Source organism: Bos indicus, chromosome 23 (genome assembly GCF_029378745.1).
Source record: "Bos indicus isolate NIAB-ARS_2022 breed Sahiwal x Tharparkar chromosome 23, NIAB-ARS_B.indTharparkar_mat_pri_1.0, whole genome shotgun sequence".
Lineage (NCBI taxonomy): Eukaryota > Metazoa > Chordata > Mammalia > Artiodactyla > Bovidae > Bos > Bos indicus.
The window spans coordinates 37,802,523-37,813,586 of NC_091782.1; the positions used below are offsets into that span (position 1 = coordinate 37,802,523).

The following is an 11,064-nucleotide window of genomic DNA, read 5'->3' on the forward strand; positions in this document are numbered from 1 at the left end:
AGGGACCCGATTGTTTCCAGCTATGAGTGCACTACACAAAATGCACAATACTCCTTTCAGGTATCGGACGCAGAGTCCACCGGAGTCAGATGTAACCTGGAAACGTAAAATGGGTCTCAATACTGTATATAGCACAGGGAACTCAGCTCGGTGCTCTGTGGTGACTTAGATGGGTAGGATGAGGGGAGGAGGTGTCTAAGAAAGAGGGGACATATGTATACATATAGCTGATTCAATTTTGGTACAGCAGAAATTAACACAACATTGTAAAGCTACTATACCCACATAAAAATAATAACAATACTTAAAAATAGAGAAACCATCTTTACTGTGAAAGACAAAAAACAAATAAATATGAATAAGAAAAAGACTGGATGGCAAATCCACAAACATAATTTAAATTCAGGAATGTCAAATGAAGAAAGAAAAAAATTGGTATAAAAAAAACCAGGCAGAGTGATTTTTCTGAGGCCTGATAGAAATTCTAAAAGCAGATCCTGGCTTTTCAGAGGGTTTTTATTTATTAATTTTGTTATGTTTTAGCTTTGGCAAAACATATGGAAAAGGTTTAACTACCAGGGCTGCAAACAAAGATGTGTTGCTCCACTGGGTGAAATGCCAAGTATCAGATAATATAGAGCTCTGCATTTTTTTTCATTTATGTTAAACAATTACTCTTCCATTCTTGACTTATTAAATACAAACAATTGTTTTCATTTTCTTCAGCTGTCAGAACCGTTTAATAATAAGATTTTATCTACTTTATGTTTTCAGTAGAAAGTATTCAGCAAAGCTTAAAGATTATGAGGTGATTATGCAAACCAATGGAGGAAAAAACATATTGGGGAAGAGACAACAATGGTAAAAGTTTCACAACTATATACTTTCTGGATTTATGGTCTACTGGAACCTCTATAAAAAGATTTTAAAGCACCTCCAATCTCAAGGTTAAAAACAACATAGGCAATTAACCTTGAGATGGCAGATTTATTACCTGGTTCCCTTGCAATTAGGCTTTTAGACCACTTAGATTCCATTTGAGCACATTCTAGAACAGTCAGTATCTCCCTAGCCTGCTACCTGTAGGATGACTTATGGGTTGGTGATTATCAAGGTATGGTCTCAGAACCAGGAGCATTAGCCTCACCTGGGAACTTATTACAAATGCAGATTTTCACACACATTTCTCCTCTTTCTGAATCAGACTTTAGAGTTGTTACTCAGTCCTCTGTGTTTCCCAAACCTTCTAAATGACTATGATGATGTACATTCAAGTTTAAGAACCATATAGACAATGGAATATTACCCAGCCATAAAATAGAATGAATGTGAGTCCGCCGTAGTGAGGCGGATGAACCCAGAGCCTGATGTACAGAGTGAAGCAAGTCAGAAAGAGAAAAACAAATATTATATATTAAGGCATATATGTATGATCTAGAAAAATAGTCATGATGAACCTATTTTCAGGGAAGGAATAGAGACATACAGAAGGGACTTGTGGACACAGCGGGGAAAGGAGAGGGAAAGACAAATAAGAAAACGACATTGACATGTGTACACTATAATGTGTAAAAGAGATAGCTAGTGGGAAGTTACTATATAACACACGGAGCCCAGCCTGGCGCTCTTGTGATAATCTAGAGGGGTGGGATGGGAGGGGGCATGGAGGTTCAAGAAGGAGGGGACACATACATAATTATGACCAATTCAAGTTGTATGGCAGAAACCAATACATCACTGCAAAGCAGTTATTCTCCAATTAAAAAACAAAGTTATTTAAAAAAAAAAAGAAACATTGATTCAAACAGGAAATATGGAAACTTTACAAGCTAGGGAATATGAATGAACAAAGCAAAATGTGAAAAAAAGTCATGGATTAGGAAAGATGGAAAGAAAAAACAAAGAGTACTATGAAAGAGAGAGAACATAAAGAGATTTATATTTTATGAAAAAGAAAAAAACAACAAATCCCTTGTTTTTACTTCCATGACCTCAGTACCCTAGGTTATTTAGCTAGCTTTGAAGAAATAAGACTTGCTTTTTCTTAGAGACCAAAAAAAATTCATTTTTTCTGTTAATGCAACCTAACATTGATTCCAAATTGATAGATCAGAGACGTTATTTTAAAATCAATTGCTATGAATGAGAACACTTCTGTTATTTGATTGTATCTAAGAACCAAATTGTTTAAAGTAATATACATGTTCTATGTTCTTAGAAAATGCATATATCAAGGAATCTTCAGTCTGGTAAAGTGAACTAAGAATAGTCTAGAGAGATCTGAGATTTCCCTATTACTACAGAGCTTTAAAAATGTTATAAAGCTTTTCTCCAGGCCTGGTATTTATTTATTTGAGAACAATATGCATGGTAAGAGCAGAGGGAGATCATCCCAAATTTTACCTCTAAGTCTGTCTAGCACTCAAAAGCTATCCTGCCATATATGATGCACTCACCAGACCAACCAGGTCTCATTGTGAGCAGTGGCGGTTACTATTTACTCACAGACCTGGGATCCCCAGATAATCCATTATGCCCCATTACTACATCGATTCAACTCATGCCCAGCAATTCCCTTATAATTCATTCAGAAAGTTATTCTCTGCCTCATTCAATTTTCTCCTAATTGTTAAGTATACACAAATGAACAAGATACGGTGGCCAAGGCTCAATACATCTAGTCTTGTGATAAACTTCATGTTCATACCATTGTCCATTTCCTTACTACATCTCACTAGAGAGGAAAGCTTTTTGCAGTGCAGTTCTGACCCCTTGGCTTTGGGGGATAGCTTGGTACAAATCTGCAAAGCTATGTGGGCTGAAGCATAGAAAGCCAGTAGCCAGATGGTACCGAATTTTGAAGACCTTGATCTTCAGGTTTCCACTTGCTATCTTTACCTCTAAAAAGCCTTCCCTTATCCCATAAATCTGGTATCAATAGTCCCTCTGCATGGTCATATATATATATATATATGTGTGTGTGTGTGTGTGTACTTATGTATGTGTATATATATATGTGTGTGTGTGTGTGTGTGTGTGTGTGTGTGCGCTCAGTCACGTCTGATTCTTTGTGACCCCATGGACTATAGCCCATCAGCCTCCTCTGTCCATGGGATTTCTCAAGCAAGAATACTGGAGCGGGTTGCCATTTCCTCCTCCAGGGGATTATCCCAATCCAGGGATGGAACCCAAGTCTCCTGTGTCTCTTGCATTGGCAGGCAGATTCTTTACCACTGCACCATCTGGGAAGCCCCAGAGGGGCCATTCTGGACATTATATTCCAGGAGCCCAATTAACTAAATCAACTAAACTATAAGTTCTTTCGGTACCAAGTTGTGTTTACACTGATACAGTTACAAGTGGCCTTAATTGCAAGATCTTTGCTCATATAATTAGTTAAGTGAATAAGTGGGTGAGTATATAAATACATAGTAAGCTGCATTGTGGTTCAGAAAGCTTCTTTAAAATTGGGTTTAAACAGTCCATTTAACCTGACAGCAAACTTCCATACTGTTTCCTCAATGGCTGTATTATTGAACTTTATCATCAGCTTTGTATATTTCCAGTTGTTCTACATCAACACCAACACTTAGCATTTGGGGTCTTTTTAATTTTAGTAGTTTCAGAATGTATGTAGAGGTATCACATTGTAGTTTTAATTTACATTTTACTATTAACTAACAATGCTGAGCATCTTGTGTTTATTAACCACTCATACATATTCATTGGTGGAATATTTAATTATTTTGCTTTTCTTTTTTTTTTTCTTTTTTCTTGTCAGTTGTTGGATTTCTAGTTACTGAGTTATAAATGTTCTTTACCTACTCTGGATTCAAACCCTTTATCAAATACATGTTTTGTAAGTATTTTCTCCCATTCCATTCCTGGCCTTTTCCTTTTCTTAATGGTGATTCTTGGAGAGCAAAATTTCTTAATTTGATGAAGTCCAACACACCATTTTTGCTTTTATGTACAAGTTCTTTGAGTAGATCTAAGAAATCTTGTCACCCAAGATGACAAATGTTTCCTTCTAGAAATTTTATAGTTGTGGCTCCTACAATTAAGTCTATGATTCTTCTCTGTGATCTAAGACTTCTTTGTCTAACTTAAGGTCATAAAATTTTTCTCCTGTTTTTTTCTGTAGTTTGTGGCTTGGGCTTATACATTTAGGTATATGATCCAAACTGAATTAATTTTTGTATATAGTGTGAGGTAAGATTTGAGGCCCATGTTTCTGCTATGGATGATTTGTTCCAGCCTCATCTGATGAAAAGATTCTTCCCCAGTCTACTGAATTACCTTGGAAACTGAACTTTTAGACTCTTTTATTTCATTGATTTATATATCAACCTTAATACTGTATTTTTGTAAATGCATGGTAATTCTTGAGTAATTCAAGTCCTTCGGTTTTGTTTGTTTTTCACTATGTTGGTTATTCTAGGCCCTTTGCATTTAAGTTGTTATTGTATATTTGAATTTTTGGTAACTTCACTAATGAAACCAATTACAACTATATTTTCTTTGTGAGAAGAATTTTGACTACAAATTCAATGATATAAAGCTATTTCTGTTACTTCTTTCTCTGTGGGTAAGCTTGTATCTGTCTTTCAAGGAATTTGTCTATTTCATTACATGTCACAATCAGCATAAACTTGTTATAACATTTCCTCTTTTTTTTTTTATCATTTGTAGGGTCTATACTTATGTTCTAAGCTTCATTTCTTACATTGGTAACTTGTGGTTTTTCCTTTTCTAGATTACTCTTGTTAAACATTTAGTAATTGTAATAATCTCTGTAAAGAACTTTTTAGTTATTTTTAACTTTTTGCTTTTCCATAGTCTATTTCACTGGTTCCTTATCTTTACTGTTTCCTTCCTACTTCTTACTTTGAGCTTAATCTGATATTTTTCCCCTAAATAGAAGCTTAAATCATTCATTTTAGGCCATTTTCTTCTCTTATTTGAGTATTTAAGTTTCTGATATGAGGCTTTATCATTTTCATCAAATTGGGAAAATTTTTATCATTTGTTCAAGTATTACTTGACTTACCATCTTTGCATCCAATTAAACATATATTATACCACTGAATATTATCCAGTGGGTCTCTGAGACTTTATTTTTTAATGCACCATACTTTAATTTTGAATTTTTCCTGTTGCTGTCACTTTAATTCCACTGGCATTTTTATTTCCAGTGTGGAATCTGCTATAATTTCCATTTATGGTATTTTTTAATTTCAGATATTGTGCTTTTTATCTCTACAAGTTATATTTGTATTATTTTTCATATTTTCCATTTCTCTATTCATCTTCATAATGAAGAACATGTTACCTTTTATCTTGTGCATAAGAGACATATTTTCTTTTCTGTTAATTTCTTCACTCTATAATTTCTGGATGTTTTATTTAATTATTTCCTGATGGTTATGTGTTATACTTTCTGTTTTTTCAAATTTTTAGTGATTTTCTGAAAACAGTATATTTCAATTTTTCTGCTTTTGAGCAATTAATCTTGTTGTATTTCTTTAAAGAGCACTGGAATTTCTCTAGCAGATAATCAAGTTAATTGTAGGCTAGTTTGATCCATTTGTTAAATACCTAGAGTAGTTTTATTGAGTGCTAATTTAGCCCCACTTCTTTTTTAAATAATATTTATTTGTTTGGCTGTGCCGGGTCTTAGTTGCCGCATGTGGGATCTAGTTCCCTGACCAGGGATTGAACCCAGGCCCCTGTATTGGGAGCACAGAGACTTAGTCAGTGGACCATAAGGAAAGTCCCATAGCCCACTTCTAAGTTATACCTTTACTAGGATGTCTACTGAATGCCCCAGGTCTCTTTACTTGGATTCAGTTAGAAGGAACAAAATTTCCAGACCTGTGTCGCCATTTGTCTCACAGCCCCAAGTAATAGCTACGTCTTTGGAAAGTTGTTTTTATCTGGCCTTGTGGAGTTTCCACCCAGGCACTTGCAAACCATATTCAACAGGTCTCAAGGGGTCTCATGAATATTTCAGGACCTCTTTCTCTGAATAGCTCCCTCCTCCCAGTACTGCGCCTTGAAAATTCTAGACATCTTGGACTTCTGAAACCTAGTGTCCATCTCCTCAACTCTGCAAGACTGCTGGATTCCATCTGGATCCCTGCTCCCTGCGCTGTAGTATCAGACCTGACTGAGCAACTAAACAGTGAAGTGATATGAGTTTTCTCCAGGCAAAAAGCACTCATCTCATTTACAATCAGAAATATTATACGTATAAACATTGATATCTGCTCACAAAGACAATTGATCTTTTTAATCATAATAAACAGCATGCATAAAATTCAGTGGCATCAAAGGTGGTTTTTTGTGGAGGGGGTGGTTTTCTTTGTTAGGGGAGGTAGAGTAGAGGGCATAGGGATTCTATGAGAACTCTGCCATAACTTTGGAAACCAGCAGATGATTTTCTGAAACTTTGTTTTTCAGCTTTCTGATAAGCTAAGTTCACCAATAAGCTTCACCTTGCTTAGGTAACTGTTAAGGAATGCAAATAAAACATTAATAAGGCACTTTTCCTGATGTATCTAGGGCAGTGAGTATTAACTTTCTTCCAGTGACAGGGAATCTGTGACACAGAGCATTAAAAGACTTGTCAAAAGTCACACAGCCAATACATTATCTGAGTCAAGAACTATCCCAGACATTAACTTTTATCCAAGCATTTAAAATACTTATGAGCTATAATCCACAAGTGGAAAAGAATTCAGAATATATTATTTTGCTGGAAGGCTTCTTTTTCATTTAAAAAAAATTAGGATTTTTTATTAATATATCTTCATGATGCCAATGACTCTGTATCTAAAATTCAGCCTTCAGAATATGATACTTACATAGAATTCTGAATTACTAAAATACCCATTATCTTAATTGTTAAAGTAAAACAATATTGCCCAAAGCTTTTCTGGTCTCACCAGCTTGTGAGAACAATGAAATGTTGACCTTACCATCTGGATTTCCCTTATTTACCTCTGAGACCTGACAATTGATTACAGGATCTCAGACCACTGCTGAGGTGTCTCCAAGTATCCTGGGAGTCCCTAGAGGCTCCTCACATGCGAGTGTCACAGAATCAGCTCTGAGTACAGGAGAGAAAGCAGACACTACCTGTCCTCCAGTTCCCTGTCTTTCCTGTCACTTGGAGACGGTAAGAGCACCACCCTCTCTCCAGACTTCTTCCATGAGTGCACACATGCGCGCGCGCGCGCACACACACACACACACACACACACACACACATTACGTATCAGATCATGAAAAAAGCCCTTTTGGGAGAGAGAGATCTTTGCATTCACTTAAACGGACCACTCAGCTACAAATACTTTAAGTCAATGGCTTTAAGTCTGTCACTTTCACCTAGCATGATCCCATTAGTGACAGAGTGTCAGTATGGAATCACTTCTCAAGTAGGCAAGCATACTTTTTGAATCCCAGCACTCAATTCAAGCCTCCTTCCCAGAGATTCTGATGTACCATTTCTTCTACTTCACTAGGACTTCCCATGTGGCTACTTTGATCCATTTGTTAAATGGTTTTAAACCATTTGGCATAAGACCTGGAGTAGTTTTATCTGAGTGCTAATTTAGCCCCACTTCTTTTGAAAATAATATTTATTTATTTGGCTGGGCTAGGTCTCAGTTGCTGCACGTGGGATCTAGTTCCATGACCAGGGATTGAACCAGGGTCCCTGTACTGGGAGCACAGAGACTTAACTGGACCAGTGGCTCGGTGGAAAGGAGTCTTCCTGCCAATGCTGGAGACGCAGGAGACGCAGGTTCGATCCCTGGGTCGGGAAGATCCCCTGAGGAGGAAATGGCAACCCACTCCAGTATTCTTGCCTGGAACAGCCCATGGACAGAGAGGCCTGGTGGGCTACAGCCCATGGGGTTGGAGAGTCGGACACGACTTAGTGACTGAGCACCCATGCTACTTCACTCTGTATCCCCGTCATTGATAACTGCTGCTCTAAATGAATGCCATGGCTAAGGACTAAACATATAAAACTGTCGATGGCAGGGAAAGCAATTAAAAGCTTCCACTCATTCATTATAATTCCATATATTCTTCTACTATTTAGACTATAAAGTATAAAATGATTCCAGTACAAATTTGGACTGAAAAAGTATGGTTTAATTCAACCTTTGGCTTCGATGCTCAAATTAGGAACAAAACCCATGTTCGACACACAGAAGTCTTTTGGTTTCATGTGGCTCAAGCTCAGGAAGGAAACACACTTGGATTTATAGTATAGCCCTTTGGCGGGATTACCCAGCAAAATGCCAATGAGTGCCAGAATCCAGCATAAACTAACAGACTCCGGATTACTAAAATGTCACCCCCACCCCCAGTCAGGTTTTAATGGTTCTGGAGACATTAGATTGGGTTAATAATCTCTTAAGTAATCAAATTATGGATCATTTTGCAATGAAGTAACAGGTCATATGATTTACTAAATGATTACAAGAAGTTTGTTCAAAAACACAATAACTATCTTTCTTGTGAGAGATAATTTGCCTAGAAATCTCTGATTACTCATAATTATTAATAATTTTTAAAAGTCAATAATACATTTTAATCATTATAAGTTTTTTTAATATCCATCTGTGATTATAAATATTTAAATTTTCATAGTGTTTGGATTTCATGCATCACGTATTTTTAAGTAGATTCAGTTGATGTTTTCAAATGCTGATGCCTGTAATCAACTTAAAGTCTTAGAATAGCACTTGATTATCCTTCAAAATTAAACTATACATTAATCTTTAATTTTCAAGTCAGCAAATAGGTAGATGCATTTTTATGAATTACTAGTATTCTGTCTTTAGCTGCAATATATGCTCATGACAAATATTTTAATATATATTTTTATTATATATTTTATAATATAATATATTCTTAAAAGCTCTTTCTATCAAACCCTTTCGACCTAATTTTACTGGAATTCTAATAATAGATCAGATAATCTCTAGCAGCCCATTATGACATTTGATTCTACCATTTATGTTATTTATAAAAGCAACACATAGCATTCGCAATGGTGCTTCCATTCGGCAAACCAGAAATGGACACATTCCATGTGAACTTTATTACTGTAAAAGAGCAATACTTCCATACATTATGTATAATGATGGTAGTTCATTTAAAAGAAAAACTATAGAATTAGTCACTGCTAATCAAGGAAAGTATCTTCTCCAAGACATCAGGTTGTTTAAAAAAAAACTCTCAGTTTTTTTTTTTAACTATTCAAATCCTAGAATTACTCAGTGTACCTCCACAGTGTCCAAAGACTGCTGCTCCAAGCTAGATTTTATAGAAGAATGTGCAGCATGTCAAGTGATGCAGAATGTACACAGACTTAGGAAGAGTAAATACACAGAATCCAGAAGCAACACAATAGACTGACCTTCTCACCAACCTTCTTCCCTCCCCTTTCCTTAATCATGCAAAGTCAAAAAGTAAAAGCATCAGAAGAAATAATAAGTGAAAAACGACCCTCCGTAATTGTGGTTTCTCGGTGCCTGATTACCCTCCTATCCCCTCGCACACATCAAAGAGCAAAGGGCAGGGCAGACAGAGTAGAGGAGAAGAAAGAAGGAAAGAAAAACGAGAGATTATTTACTGGCCGTTTGAGATCTGGTTACCAGCCTGAAAAACAAGAACAGATGTATTTGCATGATTATAAAATAAAATGCCTTTCAAATAACTTAATCTCTGGGAATATTATGGTATATACATTTGTTTTTAATTCCCCAGGGATAGGCAACAGACCGTGGGCTCCTTTGTTTACCCACGGGTATAAGGACGGAAGATTCTTACATACATCTCTGAATGCAGGCTAGTGAATAACATGTGTGAGAACCAAGAGGATTACGGTATTATCCTGCTATTGTTTTCTGCACTGCATCCACTTCAATCTTCAGGAAAATGAAAACAGAAACGGGCCCAGGAGATTATAAACAGGCTGCTGCCACTGAAGTCTGCCCCTGGAAGGCCGATGTAGCTCAGGAAGCAGGTTGGTTTCTTTAGGTTTTATCAAAACCCCTCTATGAATATGAAAAGAATTAGCGGAGGTGAAATCACCCAAAAGGCAATTACTGTCTTCTCTCCCAGAGGAGGAGATTTCAGCCAAGCAGACATAAAATCTCAAGTTTCCATCATAGGTGATGAGTTCAAAGCCATGAAGCAGAGTCCATGGGCTTTGGAAATGTTCATGGTTAGTGGTAGGTAATAAAGGATATAAGTGCAGCAGCTCAGACCAAATGTGAGTTTAGGGGGTAAGAGAATAGAGTGCACCACTGCCTGTACTGTTTCCCCAGGCTGAGTTTCCATCTGGCATGAAAAGAACCTGGATCCACCCCAGCCGAATCATTCAAAGAACCCTCCAAGTGTTGGGTCCACAGGGTCCATTTTTGCTCTGAACTGGATGACCCTGGGCCAGCTGTCAAAAGCCTGAGCCTCATCAGGTAGCACGAGGCCATCAGGGTCAGATGGAAAAGAAAGCTGACTGGCTCACAGGGTTGCGATCACGTCAGGCAAGGTCGGCTCACTTTTTCCATCCCAAGCCCAGGGCTGGCCTGTAATGGTGATCCAGTAATATTAATAACAACAGGGACAACCAACACCTTTCAGGGAATGGTTTCAAAAGGCTTTCCAAGGTAAGGCCGGTTCTTAATTCCCCAAATGACAGATAAGAAAACTCAAGCAGAAAGAAGGAACATGATTAGGCCAGGAGTGGACATGTGATTTGGGGCACGGCTGAAAGAAAGAGCTGAGGCCCGCCTTCCTGGATGATGTTCTGTTCTCCAGAATTATCTGACCCACCGGGCCTGCTGTCTGCACAGACTAACTGCTCTGCCCAGGAACTGCCCAGACGGGGTAGACTCTCTGCACTACACATACCATTTCCAAATCTTCTTATCCCATCAACTCACCTCCTTATTTAAACAGGTACAGATGTTGTCTGCACTGTTTCTGTTTTTTTTTTGTAATATGAGTTGAGAAAGTGCCGTATATGCAAAATAAGAATCAGAA

At 37.3% G+C, this 11,064-nt stretch overlaps 1 long non-coding RNA gene across 1 annotated transcript in view; it reads left to right on the top strand.

The window, feature by feature from the left end:
- LOC139179024 (uncharacterized) overlaps positions 1–10,402 on the top strand; it is a 99,356-nt gene extending 88,954 nt beyond the window's left edge. The window contains exon 3 of the long non-coding RNA XR_011563461.1: positions 9,787–10,402. This is a non-coding gene — a long non-coding RNA (uncharacterized lncRNA). The remainder of the gene's footprint in view (positions 1–9,786) is intronic.
- Positions 10,403–11,064: the final 662 nt, after the last annotated feature.